The following is an 18,900-nucleotide window of genomic DNA, read 5'->3' as shown; positions in this document are numbered from 1 at the left end:
TCCGCAGAAGGTATATTCAGCAATCGAATTGACCTATTAATGGGTGAATTTTGACATGCATTTGTGCGGCTTCTGGTTGCGTAAAACAGTGCATAAGATCTCACCCTAGTATAATTATTGGGAATATACAAACTTTTCTTTTTGAATAAATTTGAATCGTATATATTTTATTAACATAAACGGCAAATTCGCCTTTTACAAACATTTATAGTACTAACATATTTGGCTTAATTTTTTATTTTTTTTAAACAAATTTCCTTATACCCAAGATTTATAAAAAAAAATTAAACCTTAAAAGTAAACAACATTTAAATTTTAAAAAATAGCCTAAAAATCATACGGCATATTCAGTAAAAAGTTTTAATAATAAAACATTCTACAGTAATACAACAAGAAAATCATAAGTACTGTTTTATACAGCTGGGTAAAGTGAAGAAAAAACTGTATATATTATGAAATGCATGAATAAATAAATATAATTACCATTCACCGTCTTTGAAAAAGTTCAAAAGGTTTGTTCTATAGGAACAATACCCTACACTAAATATATCAGATACGTTGGAATAACTATTGCCGAGTTCATGAAGTCTATTCAATACGGCACTGCAAGTATACACTGTCCGTAAATTATTGCTACAAAACGGTGGCATCTGTCTAGTCATTCTTCCAGGCACCCTGAAGTTGATGAGAGATAATAGTTCAGGGCAATCCCATATTTAATTAACAATTTTGAATTAATTTAAAAGGTCTTTATATCCTTGCAGAAATCAGTTTTTTTAAATGTTTCCCGAGAAAAATTCGGCAACTATCAACGGTTGTTGTAATTCAGCATCCCTGCTAGAAAGAATGATGGATAAAAGAATGGATAATAATTTAAAAAAATTAAGATATAAGAATTGCAGAAGTCGTTTTTGAACTTTTTCTATTTCAAACCTAACCTCTACTTAATTTAAAAAAAAGAAAGTCTAAAAACGTACTTGACTAATGAAGCAATATGTATCGGGGTAGGAGTCTGTAAAACATATGCCCACCGAGGCATAACGGAATGTCTCCATTTGCAAATTATAACCATGAATTTTTCTTTCCTAAAAAAAGTGAGATTTTTACATCAAGGAATGGTCCTCTGAAGTTTCGTGGTCTAGCCATGGAACACCGTGCATATGAGTCAAAATGAGCCAGACACTTTTGCACGTGGACACTACCGATGGGTCAAATATGAACATAAACATCATTTTTTCAGGAAATGAAAAATAAACAGCCGCAACGCATCCACACCGTTTGACGCATCAACCAAAACTGGGAATTCCAAAAAAAATAGACTAATATTTCATAGTTTGACGGGATGGTTTGTAAAAATGAGTTGTGTATGTTTAGGGTTAATATTTGCATTTCACGTCGACACCGCATCCATGATTCACTCAGTCTCGTAAATAGGTTTAACTCTTAAAAGATTGTGGTAAATAATTCCTTTGCGTGCGAAGACGAAATATTCTAAAGTTCAGACATTTAAAAAAAAAATACGGAGAAATACTATTTAATAATTCATTCACCCTAATTTGTGCAAATTAACATATAATTAATTAAAATCATATATACCCCGCTCATATTGCGCGCGAGCGTCCCCCATCACTGTCATCAACCGACTGAAGACTGAATCTGTTTTACACAACACCCGCTACAGAACAGCGTCTCTGTCTTCCTTGTTATGAGTTATATCTTCGTGCTCTCTCTTATACAGATGGGTTGTTGAATTAGCGGACATTCATTCTTCGCGCAGCAAGGATAAATATCTCTTTATTGCTATGAACAATGACCTTGTCTTTTTCACACAATGACGAATAAAATTTAAAGCCTTTTTTTAACGATTAGTATATTTTGACAGGTACTGGCTTCATCTCTTAAATGTCAGGACAACTCACCGATAAGAAGTTATTTCAAACTCACCGTTAAGGTTGAAGTTATTTAAAAATAACAAAACTTTTAAAAATATGGCAATAAGAACGCCATATTTTTACATATTTTTTTGGCTTAGTTTGATAGTCTTTTAACAAATAAAAAATGAATCAAAAAAAACTAAACATCCTCATTCTGCTGCGTATTTTAATCACCTGTTACATGGAGTTAGAAATCAGACTTACGCTTCATGTGCGAGTCAAAGGACAGTGAAATATTGCAATGAATCACCTTCGAAATATATATTTCACGTTGTTTTGCCAGGAATCAAACTTGGGACTTCAAGCAATGTTGGCAAACTCACCAGCCACTATTCTGCAAGGTAGATTTACCTAAACTAGATTTCTTTTTTCGGAATTTCACTTGAGAGTCATCATCAGGACGAATACGCTTGTCCTGAGTTATCGTTCTAATTATCTCCATAGAGAACGCAAATGTTAACTATTATTCTTTTCTTACTTAAGTTTTTGATTTTTTTTTTCTCACTTAATTGGACTTTTTATGTCAGAATTTTTTAGTTTTTAATACTCATTACGTATTGTTTTTAAAAAAAAAAAAATAGTTTGAATAAAAACCTAGTCAAAATAAAAACCTCTGGACGAATACATTGTTTGACAAATCATCTTCTTTGAGACCCCCTCTGTCTTGCGAGCGATAGGGGTGAGATCGTGGGAGCAGGGCGTGGGCTTCAGACACAAGCCATGCGGGATGTCTGGAAATAATTGAAATCTATTTCTCAAAATTTTTTCATGGATATTATTTGTCTAAGACAGTGAAAACGTGAAGCGAGAAATCGGGTATGGATAAGAATAAAAATGAGGAATGATTTTTCATTAAATCTTGTAATTTGGATTTCACCGAAGAAAAAAGTATGTTTTTCAGTAATAAATCAATAAAATCAGTTGAAAAAAATGAGATACTGGTGTTATCTATCGGGTGCAGTATGGTCAATTTTCTGTTCTGCTAAAAACAGCCAGGCCGCTTTTATAAAAAAAAACATAATCCCTGAAAATAATGTTGATCACAAAAATGACATTTCTTTATTTGCAGAAAACACCTTCAGCACAAGATGAGAAGATTTGTGTCTCCAGAACTTTAGTTCTTTCAAATAAATGAAGGTGTAAAATGTAAAATTTCTTAAATTCTTTTATTTAAATATACCCGTAATAATACAATACTTTTTTATATATAAATAAAAATCGAGTGTTACTTTAATCCGCAAATTTGGAAAATCCAGGAACCGGTTTCATCGCTTTCGCGACATCTTCGAGACTAGTATCTTTATGAGGGGTTCAATATATTTATATAAAGCAGAGGTAAGGACACATAATTCAAAATTATGTGAAAGTAAATTAAACAAAGTTATTTTTATAACAATATTTGAGTTTGTCCAAATGTTCATTGACAAAAGACTGGATTCAACCCCCTCGGGGGTCATTTAGATTAACAAATTGCAACAGGGATGGAGAATACCTTAAATAAGGGAATATGGAAGTCAAGGCATTTACAGGGCTTCTGACCTGTCATTGGCTGGTTTTAGTGGCCACTTTACACACTGTGTAAAATTCACCATTTTGCCCATGTTTGAACATCCATATTTCTTCAATCCTTCCATTTGTTGATTTTAGTGAAGGTCAGAAGCCCTGTAATGCCTTGACTTCCATATTCCCTTATTTATTCTCCACCCCTGTTGTTATTTGTTAAGTTATTTTTTAATTTGTTTTAACAGAGAGAGAAAACATTTTTGAAAAGGAAATATGGAAGTCTAGGCATTTACAGGGCATATGACTTGTCATTTGCTGGTTTAAGTGGCCATTTTACACACTGTGTAACATCGACCATTCTGCTCATGTTTGAACATCCACATTTCCTCAACTCTTCTCCTGAAAGATACCAGTCTCGAAGATGTCGCGAAAGCGATGAAACCGGTCACTGGATATTCCAAATTTGTGGATTAAAGTATAACTTGTATTTTATTTGTTAATAAATTAAAACTATTGTTGAGAAGAGATTGTGGGTGAAATCCAGTCCTGTATACAAACATTCGTACAAACTCAAATATTATAATAAAACCAACTGGTCTAAAAAAAAGGTTAAAAATTGGAAAATTGTTTTCAGACGTTGCCTAGTACGTGAAATAATTCAGTCAGATGAATTCCTTCTCAACAATGAAGGTTTTAGCTCTTAAACATCACTAACATCAACAAATGGAAGAATTGAAGAAATATGGATCTTCAAACATAGGCAAAATGGTGAATGTTGCACAGACTCTAAAGTGACCACTCAAACCAGCCAATGTCAAGTCATAAGCCCTGTAAATGCCTAGACTTCCATATTCCCTTCTATAAGGTGTTCTCTATCCCTGGTATAATTTGTTGATATTATTTTTGCATTAATTTTCCTTTTTATTATAACCTAGTTGAATACTTACCACTTTATTTTCACGTTCAATTATATTCAACTTTATTTAGAATAGAAGATTTCCCCATATTAGCTGTTATATTTTATTTATAAATGTTATGTTTCCTGGCTTCTGGAAGGTTTGTTTGGTTTGAAGGAAATTCCCGTCGTCTTCATAAATTATATGAAGGCAAGTTTTAAACATATTTCTGTAAATTTCACTTTTTATTTTGCATGGCAGTGTGCTTTTTATTGTTTTTACATGTATACAAAAAAGCGGTGTTTATTTTTTAAATTATTACTTACTATTTTTGTACTTACCTGAATATTTTTTGTAAATGCCCCTTGGGCGAATTGTAAAATTAAATTAAATAAATAAAAAATAAATATAAATGAATTTTATTGTATAAACACATATCGTAAGATAGTAACACAAATAAATTTTATATATATATAGTTGGATAATTTATAAAGCGCCATTTTTGTGAAAATCACCTCAAGGGCGCTTTACAATTAATAAATATCCCAGTACGTCTTGCAGCTACAGAGCGCATGGACGGTTGGGATTCTAGTTCCTCGTTTTCAATTAAGATCAATAAAAAATTATGACAGATAGGAGCTAGATTACAGGACGTCTTGCAGCTACAGAGCGCATAGACAGTTAGAAATTTAGCTCCCATTTACACATTTTAAAAATTGACAAATACGTCACCATGTGGTCCACTAGGCTGCTGGAGAATTTCTGGAAACGCACGTGTGTAGACTGGGGGATTATGCATATTGTTCCAACGACTTGGTGTCCATTTTGGTCCGTATTATTTCATTTTATGAGACGCAACATTCTTGTTCAATTCACATTTTTAAATGAATATTTTTTTTGTCTGTTGATTATAAATTTAAGACCCATTGTTTATAAAAATATAAACGTTAAATAATTTTTGAAAGACCAAAGATAAAAAAAAGTGAAAAACACCAAAAAATTGGAAATAATTCCATTAGTACAGAAATAATAAAAATATATATTTTATATCCACCGGAATGAGTTTAGGCCTGAAAGGTTAAACAGTGTAATTTTTGTTTGGTGAGTGTCCAAATTTTTTAAACAAATACTCAAGTTAAGCTTTAATCGAGATTTATTTATATTTCAACAGTAGAATTTAAAATTATTTGGTAGAATACATGGCTGACATCGACATCGAGATAGGTTTTTGTTTCTGAATTAATAAAAATCAACAAATAAAAGAATTCAAGATGATATCAATGTTAACGCAGAAAGGTAAATGTTGCGTACATTGGTGTGATTATGGAAACCTTAACCCAGCCAATTACAGGTCATAAGCTCTGCATGTCGAGACTTACATGATCCCTCTTTTTTGATTTAATTGAGTAAAATGCCCTTGGTCTCGGGTGATGGTTTGTGGGCGTTTATTTGCCTGTCAAACCTAAACGAAACCATTAATTAACCCGGCTGCTGTGAGACTGAGTCACCTTCTCAGTTGTCACTGGAGTAATACTCATTCAGCTGGTCCACGTCGCGGGGGCGAGCACCTTTCACTTCAGTAGACCGAAGTGTTTAGGGGGCTCAGTTTGGACAAATACCCAGTATTGCGGGGTATAACGTGATCCCGCGGTGAAGACCTCAATGGCTGTGGCACAAATCATCTTTCAGGGCTTTTTCTTGGGAGACAGCGGCGTCAGGGTTGTGTTGAAGACGGCAGCGGAGGACTAATAGTCAACGGTGGTGTCCTAAGTAAGTAAGTAAGCAAAAAGGGTTACTGCCTTGTGACAACAGGCCGTGAAAAACAAACCAATTAACTAATTTCATAGTCCGACGTGTAGACTGAAGATAAGGATAGCTTCAAGTAAATGAGACATACAGCCAGGAAAAATAATAATATTTAATTAAGTATAATACAAAAATTAAGTAACGTTTATTGCTTTTGTGAATAAGTAAAATATTATGTTCTCTTTTTAATGCTGATTCTCTACAGAAAAGAAACGAGCTCTCGTGTTTTAAGAGAGACTTGTACTGAGTTGTTAATGTATTTATGTACTAAAAATATGAAACATTGTCATTTTCAATTACTCCTTTCTAGATTATTTAGTTGTTTAGTGGCAAAGAGTTTCTATATATATTGTTACAAAATTATTTGTTCCAGTTTTTTATTATCTTGAACCGACCTGTGTTTTAAAGTAACTCACCATATGAAATATTTTAGTATGGCTAAAATCAATAAAAATAATTAAAAATAAAAAATGTTTTAAAAATCTGCACAAACAAACCTCTCATATTTCACACAAAAACGAAAAAAGTATATAGCCTGAATTCATATTATCCTTCAGGAGCCAGCGTGCACAGTTCTCGGGGGACGTTCTCGTGAAAAACACCGAGTAAAAGTCCGAGTCTGTCCGGAAAAATTGGCAACTTGAAACTTCATAGACTAAATGGATAAATTTATATTTTTAAGGAATTACTGCATTTCATCAGATACCTTCTTGAGTTCCGTGATACGTGCGCATTGGAAACAGTGTAGAGGGTCAATGAGTAATAATCGTTACACGCTAAGTAAAACTTCGTCAACACCTTAGGTTCAGGTGTAATTCACAAATTTTTCGTCAATTGTATACTCTTCCAAGTTCCCTGGTGATCTACTGCAGCAAACCGTGATTTGCTATGACCCTCGGTTGATGTCTGCGGGTCCTGTGCAGATCAACTACTGGATGCGTTTCACCTGCATCTTTCTGATATCAACCAGTGCACATGTTACGTCAGGGCGCGTTATGTCTGTGGTCGTTCCCTCTCTTCTCGTTGCTGACCTTCCGGGTGGACAGATTAATGGACAGGTGCCAAATGTAGCAGTTCATCTTCTTCGTTAAGTGAATAAAGACCAGCTCAAGGTTACCCCTTTAGTCATATACATCATTTGTCCGTCGTCACAACACGTCAAGTAAAATGGCCTTTAGGATTTTTTATAATTATAGTTAAGATTATGACGTACTTCCTTAATTTAAAAAGCTTGCAACTACCAAATCAAATTAATCTTATTATCATTACTAAAACGTTATATTTATTTACACTTCCTTTTGTATTTATTTATTTATTTGACACTTTATATATATATAAGGGCGGGTATATTACCAGGGATGCACCTGGCTTAAACCCGTACAGCGTATGCCTCAGGAGAACCTGAAACCATGTTGCCTCGATCGTATTTAAGGCAATGATGTAAAATGTTTCACCCAAGGGACACCCCAGTGAGGAAACATTATAATTAATGTAAAAAAATATACAAAAATTGCGAAAGAAAGATTAAATAAATAAATATATATACACATACACATGTATTTTTAGAAACGTAGGAAACGTTTTTGAAATACGTTTTGCGGTACGACGCGAAATCTTATCAAAAGATTTTGTGAACATTTCGTTTTCTAAAACAGTTTTGTATGCAAAGAGCAGCTAATTTTAAAACATGACATGTGGTTTTTGAAATTCAAAATAAATTCACTAAAGGAAACATTGCTGTGGCAAAGCTGGCGCAGTAAAGGTTACCTGAGTCCTTAAGTGACATCTCTAACACTATGTCCAGTTTTTCAAAACTGTTTTTGTATTAAATTATTTTATTGATTGATTTGGTGTTTATTTTATAGAACTCCATATTTAAACTTATTAAATTAGAAATCGAACACTGATTTGAGTCTACCAAACACTTTATTTTTACAAATATAAAAAATATAAAAACTCAAATTTCGTGACAATTGTTTTGCCTTGTTAGTAAAAAATAAAAATAATCTTTTGAACTATAGCATGTACATAAATCATTATTGAGGGGAAAACCAATGTTTAAGGGCGAGGCTAAGTGTTAAATAGGTAATGGGGAATCAAGGTATTTATATTTGAATTTCGGGAAAAATATAACAAATTAAGTATTTATTGATATACATTTATGATCTGTGAGATAATTAAAAAGCTTCATAGTTTTATAACTTTAGATAATTGCTGTCGAAAAAATATCAATGATTTTATAAAAGGTTGCTGTTGATTTGACTTTTAAAACATGATTGAAATATTATGAAGAAATTTATATAAACATAAATGTATTATTGTACAATATTTCTATTTTTTTAAAATTTCTTATCAAAATATATAAATGCAATTGTAACATGATTCATCTATTAATTACGCGCTATATAATAGTGTACAAAAAAAAAACAAAGTGAAGAATAACAGTAACTTTAAATATGTTTAATAGTGGTGAAGATATTAGGTTGGTTTGTTCATTTATTATTTTAAAATTAGGAGTATTTAGATATTTATTAATTTTCAATTTTTCGAGTATATTTAGTTAACGCCCTTTGCTTTCAACAAATAATGGAATTGGTTTATTTAAAATATGAATTTTATTATTATTATCAATTGGCAGATTGAGAATCTTGTTTTTTTTTATTTTTAAAGGGTCGTTTTAATAGTATTAATATTTTTTCGACAACAATTATCTTTGGTTATAAAACTATAAAGTTTTATTTATTGTCTCACAATACATACATTTTTGTCAATAAATACTTACTTTGTTATATTTTTCCCGAAATTCAAATATAAATACCTAAATTCCCCATTACCTATTAAACACTTAGCCTCGCCCTTAACCATTGGTTTTTCCCTCAACTGTGATTAATGTACATGCTATAGTTCATAAGACTATTTTTGTTTTCTACTAATGTACCTTGAATTTTGTAACTAGATAAGAACTTTCAATCCATCTTATCTTCACATTCGTTTGAAAATGCCCTAACAAGGCGAAACAATTATCTCGAAATTTTTGTTTGAATATTTTTCATATTTGTAAAAATAAAATAAAGGGTTCAGAAGATTCAAATCAGTTTGATTTCTAATAGTATAAGTATAAATTATTATTTTTTTAATTAGAAAAATATTTTTTCCGACGTTTAATCTCACTTGCATAACATAAATTTACGAGCATTTTTCCTTCGTTTTTCAAGTCGACAAAGTATGGATACTCAAAACGAAAAACACATATGTTTTTTTTTCTTTCTTAGATGGAATTTACAAAGGGCATTAATGTATGTATAGATCTCTTTCCTTTGAACTTTTGATTACATATACGTGAATTTTAATTATTTATTTTTTTACTTTTGCATACTATTTGTATTCTTTTTATCAATTTATACCTTGCGTTTTTTGTATTTGTATCGGTTTGTTTGTTTTTGTTTTTTTTTAGCCTTTGTAATAAAATATTCCACCTTTGTTTTAGCACCTAATAACAAATTGCTTGAATGGCAATTTATTGAGACAACATGTTTTTTTGTAAAAAATCTCTGTTAAAACCTTTGTTTTTTTTGAATGAAGACTTTCATAAATGAAGTACAAAAAAAGTCAGAATGGTCCATGTGGCGCAGTATATTTACATAAATGCAAGTGTTATTATTATTATTGCAATTATTTCTGAAGACCTAAAACGATACGAACACAACACGAGAATATCAAAACAATATTATAAACAACAGTTTAAAACTAGACAAGGACAGCCGAAACAAATAAACCAGGGACGAAAATTCTGCAATAAAATACCAGACAAAACTCAACAAAAGACTAAGACAACCTTTACAAAAGAGATTTAAAAAAAAATATCAATAATAACAAAACACGAATTTCGAAAATAAAAGTCAAATGAATGTAATCCGTAAGGGTTTATAAATAAATCAATTTCCAACAAAAAAATACTAATAATTATTTTCTAAGGTGAAAATTAATGTTTTACAAGCTTCTGATATTACAGAAATTTGTAAAGCTTTATTACGATGGGTCCTCGTGAATATTTCTCGCCTTCCAATCTCAAATTTATGAACCGCAAGTATTTATTTTACCTTCTTTCAATAGCATGGGAATTGATTTTAAAATTGGGTGACTGAACCGAAGAGTCATTTTCAAGTCTTTTATTTATTTATGAGCAGTACAATTATTGTTTCCGAGTTAATTCATTTTTTTAAATGCAACGCTTCTCTGAAAACAAATCCAAGCATCTTCATTCCATTAAAAGGCATATAGAAAATTTAAAAAATAAACTGTAGTTCCTCATAAAGCATAGCACCCAGATCTTTATTTGGGATACTTTCATTAAATCAATAATATTCAAAGAATATGTTAATTTAATCAGATGTTTCCATCAACAGAATGAAAAATTTTGACATTTACCAAACCTTAGTTGATTTATCAACAACGTTTTGAGTTTGTCCAATTTTTTGTAGACAAGGACTGGATTGAACTCCTTAGGGAGCTGTTTTTATTTACATAATTCAACAGAGATGAAAAACTTCTTAAAGAAGGGAAAAAAAAATTGAAAACTCAAAACATTGTTAATAAATCCACCTAGTCCAAGAAGTGTATAAATTGAAAAATATTTTCAGGCGTTGCCTAGTATGTGGGTGAAATAATTAAATCATATAAATCTCACTCGCAACAATAAAGGTTTCAGCTCTCTTGCTTTACAAATGTCAACAGATGGAAGAATCGAATAAAAAGAGATGTTGAAATATAGGCAGAATAGTGAATGTTACATAGTGTGTAAAAAATAGCGACTCAAATCAACCAATGACAGATCATAAGACCTGTGGATGCCTAGACTTCTATATTCTCCTCTATAAAAAGTTCTTCATCCCTGTTGTATTATGTTGAAATGAATTTATACTACACCACGTGAACAATATATTCATACTTTTATTAAAGAGTCTAACTGTCTTTATTTATTTCAACAGAAAGGGAAAACATTTTTGAGAAGGGAATATAGAAGTCTAGGCATTCACAGGGCTTTTAACTTGTCTTTGGCTGGTTTAAATGGCCACTTTACACACTGTGTAAAATTCACCATTCTGCCTATGTTTGAACATCCACATTTCCTCAACTCTTCCATCTGTTGACTTTTGTAAAGTAAACGAGCTGTAACCTTTATCGCGTGGGCGTGCCTAGACTAGACTTCCACATTCCCTTCTCAAAAAAGTTTTCCCGCTCTGTTGAAATAAATTTAAATATGAATAACTCGCTAGGGAGAAAATCCAGCCAGTCTGCAAGCATTTGTACATACTCAAACATTGTTGAGTCTAACTGTCAATTACATTTTTTATAATCCTTTATATTTTTTAGTTGACCGCAAACAATACAATATAAACATCTTTTAATGTTTTTATATCGCCATTCACAAAAACACTAAACAAAATCAGTCCTCAATGGAACCCCTGAAGAAACCCACTTGTCAAAATTAATTGTGACACAAAATTATTAACTTTCACTGTCATATATCTATCAGTTATATACATAACTTTAAAACCAATTCAGCATATTCTCTCTTAAGTAATCTATTTTTTTAACCAAAATTTTACTTAAAACTTTGTTAAAGCTTTTGCTTGACATTTTTTTACAAAAATAATGCAAAAATGTTACGTTACTTAATTCAAATTGAAAAACTAGCTATCAGTTGAAACCTGCTTGCATTCATATGTATGACTTTATATTATTACAATATTAGAACCTATGTAGGCGGATCAAACACAGCGTTATAAGCTTTCATACGACGCGAGGCGATGCTGCAAATTCCAAAGTATGGAACGAAATAATATAAACTCTGCAACAAAAAATAATACCTGAAATTATTTCAAAACAAAAAATTTAGCATCTTTGACAAGAAGGCATTACTCTCTAATAGGTCCAAGGGTATTAACAAGAGATTAAACAAAGATAACAAGTATTTAAATAATAAAAATATAAAACCTTTTTATTTTCATGACGCCTTTATATATTAACAATATTTTGAGATCGTGAATTTTTTTTTAGATAAGGACTGGAGTCAACTCTTGAAAAAACTCAAAATATTGTCAGTTAATCCACCTGGTTCATATAGAAGTATAGAAATAGGATTTTTAAAAAAATATGTAAAGACCTCGTATGTAGGTGAATTATGTTTTTTTATTTTTTTGTATTTTTATTTAAATTTTGTTTTTTTTTAATAATAAATATAAGAAGTTAAACAGAGTATTTAAATAATAAGGGATGAAAACAAAAAAATCCCACAAAGGCATGGCCTGGTCGTGGGTATACAAGAAAATATTAATGAATTTTTGCTCATATAATAAATATAAAGTTATAATATTTTTGTGTAACATAAGAAAGAGAAAATAAAATATTCTCTAAAAGATTATATGATATTTTTTTATACATAGTAATTAAAAAGGAAATAAAAAAAAAACGTATAAATATTCCTAATAATTTTGGGGCCCAGAAACCTGAAATTTCTTTGCCCGAATTCAGAGTTCGTAATAGACCCCATGACCCATCTTCTAGTTTGACTTCTGGTAGTGTGAAAGTGTTCCTTTTAGGATTTGATAGAATAATTTACTTATAATCCTAAAAAGAACAACAATGTTTGATTATGTCCAAATGCTTGCAGCTGGCTGGATTTCCTCCCTAGGGAGTTGTTCGTAGAAAAAGGAACACTTTAACACTACCAGAAGTCAAACTAGAAGATGGGTTATGGGGTCTATTGCTAACTCTGAATTTGGGCAAAGAAATTTCAGGTTTCTGGGCCCCAAAATATTTAATATGTTACCCAAAGATTGCAAAACCATGACCCGGATTCAATTTAATAAATTTGTAAAAAATTGGTTTTTGTGTAAGGTCGAGAAAAATTGGAAAATTTACTCAAAATACATTCCAAAATAATAAATTAATATGGCATAACTGTATAGCAAATTAACAAGTAGGTAGTAATATTATTGATTATGTTTTGCATAAAAATGTCTGCCTTAAAACAGGTTGTACCTAGTTAGGCAGACTATACATGATCCAGAGAAATCTATTACCTCAGTGTGTAGTCGATAAAGTAATTGTTTTTAAACTATGATTATTATTATTATTATTAAAGGGCAACAAAATGTATCATAGAAAAAAAGAGTTCATATCTTTAGTTCCAATCCAGGATAGTGCGTGCGACAATTCGAAATGTATGAAAAAAAAATTTTTCGCACTTCGGCAGAATGTTATACTGTCATTACAAGCCTAACGGTCGAGCTTCACGATGAAGTTATTTGTAGTATTTCCGGATGTTAAAAAGTAAAGATAATAACATCTGTCGGGGAACAGCGAAAACTTGTTCAAGTTTATATTACATGTATGCAGTTTATTCGCAACTTTATTATGAAGTCTAGTAAAAGACTTCCATCAGAACTTTGTCTTCGATGTTTATTCAAAGCAGTGTATTTAACCGTTGAAGAAGATTGTTATTATTGTATATGCGAGATATCTTTATAACCGAGATTTGCAATATCTTGAATATATATCATATGAAATATTCCTCGATCGTTCTTTCTCAAACTACATATATTTTTTTTCATCAATTGATATATTTTACATGCCCCTTAATTTGTTAAAAATTAAGACTCATTCTATCTTTTAAAGGTATAAAATGAATTACTTTGTATAAAGATTATATTTGAAGCACTAACTTTGTAACATGATTTTTTTCAAAACAATAATCTAATTTCCTACCATTAAACATTAAACTGGCTTTCTACACAGCTAACAATATAGGAAAATTGTTAAAAAATCACAAAAAAACGTCCATAAATATAATAAAATGATAAAGCCATTAAATTGTAATGATTGCGATTCAATCAACATTGAAAAAACTAAAAGAAACTTTAATATTAGAGTAAAAGAACACTTAAAATGCTTACATAATAATCATTTTTCTGAAATCGCAAATCATCTGATAGAAAATAATCATAACTTCAATAAAGACACTGGATTAAAAGTACTTCATGTTGAAAATAAAATATTAAAATTAGACAACTTAGAAATCTTAGTAATTAAAAAAGCGATCCATAAAAAGAAAACAATAATTAATAACCAAATAAATAATATTTCTTTTAGTCCTCTCCTGTCTTACTTCGAAAATAATGATATCAAATTACCACCCGTGTAAGGAAAAAACGAATTGATTTATTGGGTCCACGTGTAGTATTTAGTAAACATGATAAAAATAAATAAAGAATCAGTTCATTAGTTACGTAAACCTTGACGAAGAAGCTTGTTTGCTTTGAAACCGGTCGGTGGAAAATAAAAATTAGTGGTTAAAAACAAAGTTGTTTTATTTATTTTATTAAAATTACTTTGTTTCATGAACCACCCTTTTAATTGTCACAGCTGACTAGTTTCGGCAACTCACGTTGCCCTCTTCAGGGTTATTATAATAACTTATTACAGTACAATGTTAGTGCTACAAACATCCAAAATACTCATTCAATCTGGCTGCGATACGCTCCTACTTGCTTTTTGATGATGCTCATGCTTACATACACCTGAACACTTACTCCCACACAAATACACTCTTTTGTTGTACCATAGTTAAATATGTTTTATTTTTAATTAGAAACTTCGCTGGTATGTCTTTAAACCTTATCTATATTATCAGGTTATTGAAATCGGGTTGTAGTCCCGTGGCTAGTGTCTCGGACTCACGAACCAAAGGTCCGTGGTTCAAATCCCACTGAACCCCAACTTGAATCCCATTTTAGTGCAGTGAGTTATTTACAAATCTTTGAAAATGACCGTGAAAATGAAATATTTGGGTAAAATATAAGAACGCGTATATTTTATTTTTTCTAAAAAAAAATATATTAATTTCATTTGATCATTGTTGTATGTTTCTGTAAAATAAATAAATAAACAAACAAATTTCGTAAATTTGTTCAAAATACGCATTGTGCAGTCAATGTTATAAATGGGCACTAAGGAAATAATAATGTTACGCTTCAAAAACTTTAAGAAAACCCGTTTTTTCACTAATCAAAAAACTTCATTGTTTCCAATTTTTTGACAATATATAATTTGTAGGTTCTAGTTCTTTTTTATACACAGAAGTGTATTCATCAGTCAGCGGAACACAGAGAAAAGGGAAAAAAGGGAAAAAATGGCAAATGTCCTAAAAAAGAGAATCGAGTGGAGATAAGTACGCCTCGTCGTGTAGTGGTGGACGCTTTACCCATTTATTTACAACACTTTGGAAATGACCCCAAAATGGATATAATTGGGTAAATAATAAGAATGCATCTTATAAAAAAAAGAAATGGCTCTATTTAAGTTATCCATAATAATAATATTAGCTTTTATTTTTTTAACACTTAACATATCTAAGGTAAACTGTATTGCAGTGTCCTTTTTCCATATTTATAAGAACACAGTAATATAATTTCTAGGAACAGCTAGTCCTTCCATACTAGTAAACCTGGTGTTGTAATCATGTACCAATTTGTATTTATACTCGGAGTGCAACGCATGCTGAAAAATTAAATCGTACCAAAGCAGAACCTTGAAATAGAATTTATTTACAGATAATTGATAGTTGAAATTAAAGCCTTATGTATTCCATTTTTAAAATGTTTTATTTTTTCTTATTTCCCTCTTTTGTCACTTCTGCTGCTAAGTGGAGCCTACAGATATCACCAAACGCTTCCGGGAGACCATATCGCTAGTCAGCACTCGCCTCCTCCCCCATCAATCCCGGGTTCATTACTTCAGCTGAATAAAACCAAGATAGTCTTCCAGGACGACAGAAGCCAGTAGGTGTGAAAAAGGGGCAACTTGGATTAAGGCTCTCCTGGTGCACCCGTAGCACGTGTCCATGCCAGGACCACCGTCGCACGTAAAAACTATCGTTATAGGAGGTTGCTGCAACCGTTTTCGGAATTTAATGTTAGTTGTGAAATCAAATCACCTTATGCCTAGTACTCATATTTTCTCAAAACTCAGATGTTTGGTGTTTTGAGTTTAAGTAAAGTGCCAGGATTAAAAATCCATACAGCAATAGCATTTCGTTTCGTTAGAGTATAGACTAGTATTTTAGACAGCACGCATCATGTTAATAGTTCTACATCTCAGTGAGGTTAATTTAACGTTTTATTTATTTATTATATATACGGCTTTAGCCAATTACAACAGTTACATGAAGAAATAGAAATATACGAAACTGAACAAAAAGGGCATAAAACATATAGAAAAGACAAACAAGGGCAATACAATAATGGTAGACAATGTATTCATAGAAATGAAAGTCATTAGAGTTTGAGCTGAACCATGTCAATCCAATATCATCCGTCACTGTTTTAGTCACGAAGAGATATACAAAAAGCCGAAAGATCTATCCCAAAAAATTCAAAGTTGTGTGACGAATTGACTTATCTGCTCATTCTGGACATTGGGGCATAAAAACAAAAGTTGCTCTTAGAAGATTTAATAAATAGCAGATTTTGACTTCTGGTGACACGGTTGAGATCATGAAAAGAAATTGATTGCAACAGAGATGGGACATCACTTAAAGCATTAAGTATTTTGAAAATGCATATAAGGTCCATCTCAGTTCTACGTTTCTCTAATGAAGACAAATTAAGAGATTGCTCTTTTTCAAAATAGGAATAATACATTTCGTCACCGTTCGGACAAAAGCCATTAACCAGAAAAAAGGCAGTTTTTAATTAAATATTCAATGCGTAAAGTTATGTTCTTCATGAGACAAAAATCACCAAGGTTACTTATTTAGAAAAAGGTTGCGTTAACTGAAATTATTTTTTGTTAGTGAAAGTCATTTTTGTAAGTATGACGGATTTTTTCTTAAAACAACATTTTGTTTATGTTGAGGTATTTGTATTATAAAACGTAAGACAATAAACGTGTTTAAAATTATTTAACATATTTATTGTTAAATTATTTTTAATATTTCTTCCTTTTAACTATTCTATTGGGTTGCACTGTACAGATTATAAACAAACAAAAGACAATAAACCAAATTTTAGTCACCTTTCCACATTAGGAGCTTTCCAGATATGGTGATTTGAAAATGTACCTTTAAGAAAAAGTTACAAAATGAATTTGTCAAAAAGAAGAAGGAATTGGATTGCATAAATAATACTTTTTTTTTGTTTTCAAACATTCGAATTGCAATTTCTCAAAATATTTTTTAGGGTTAGTTAGTAACTTTTTTCCTGAACGGCGACGATTTAAATTAATAAAATTACCTTTATTTATATTAAATTTTAAAAATTATATTAAACCTCGAAATTGACAGAATATGTAAAATACTATAAAGATATCACCATGATAATTTTGAACTGGCGTTTTTTGTTGTTGGGGATGACTTAAAACTATTTTTAGGTGACAACTTCTGACGATTTTCGTCTTCTTCGAGCGGATATATCTAATTTGTCTGAATGGGGAAGGCGAAACAAACTTAGGTTTAATGTTTTCAAGTGATCGGTTACGTCCTTCACTAGGGCCTAAAAACCTCTATTTTTTCGCTACAAAATGAATGACGAGAATATGAAACGAACATCGAATGTTAAGGATCTAGGCATTGGATTTGTTAGCACCCTGACATTTCATGAACACATGTAGACAATCAGCGGTAATGCATTGAAGAGGTAAAAATTTGTTCTGCGTACTGCCAGGGTTTTCGAAAATACCTGCGTTATAAGAACTCTTTACAACTCTTTGGTTTAAAGTAGACTAAAAAATGGCTCGATGATTTGGGGGCCACATGAACTGAAGTACTCTCTTATGATAAAGAAATTCCTAAAGAAGTTTCTGAGATATCTCTACATGAGAGAGTGCGGGTATTATATAACTAAAACTAGTAAAAAATTGTAGTCAACATGGACATAATACGAGAATATTAGACAAATACCATATACAACTTTCTAAAACAAGACAAGGACAATCAAGACTAATGAACCAGGGACTGAAATTATACAATAAACTACCAGACAAAACTAAACAAAAGACTCAGACAAACTTTTCAAAAGATGTAAAAAATATTATTCTGAACAACTGAGTATAAAGGAAAAATGTATATATTATTTTATGTAAAATGAATGTAATAATCCGTAAAGGTTTATAAATAACCTCTACCCGACCGATTCTCCTACTATTTTGACAAGAGTCTCTTTACGTATCTTTGATCTTTTTACAATTTATACCTACGTCTTAATTTTTTTTTATTTTTTTATTTTGTTTTTTTTTTACAATTTACATAATAGGTAAAAACAGAGTATAAAAAAAATCAAGGATAATTACAAATCAATGAAATACGTATTAATGAAATCCATAATAACAATAAAAATAGTAAACGAAAAATCCCTTAAAGGCATTTATGTATTATTTTAAATAAATAAATTGAATTGAATTGAATTGAATGATTGCTCTTAATAATTAATGATTAAACAATGTAAATAACCGAGTTATATTACTTCGGTTGGTTAGGCAGTTAGGCACCGTAGAAATCAGAGCTTTGCGTAATATGTTTACGAAAGTGAATACCTTTGCTTTGAAACGTGCGTTTTATATAAACGAGTCTTTGATTTTGTGTATTCAATTAATTTTATTATGTTTTGGTGTAAAGATAAAAGCATTGAAATTTGATATTCACTTCAATAATAAATAAACTTCAAAGATATCAAGATACAATAAATTATACTATAAATACTCAA

The sequence above is a fragment of the Micrasema longulum genome, unplaced genomic scaffold (assembly GCF_059751315.1).
Source record: "Micrasema longulum isolate JH-2025_06_02 unplaced genomic scaffold, ASM5975131v1 h1tg000661l, whole genome shotgun sequence".
Classification (NCBI taxonomy): Eukaryota; Metazoa; Arthropoda; class Insecta; order Trichoptera; family Brachycentridae; genus Micrasema; species Micrasema longulum.
Note: the sequence above shows the minus strand (reverse complement) of the source record.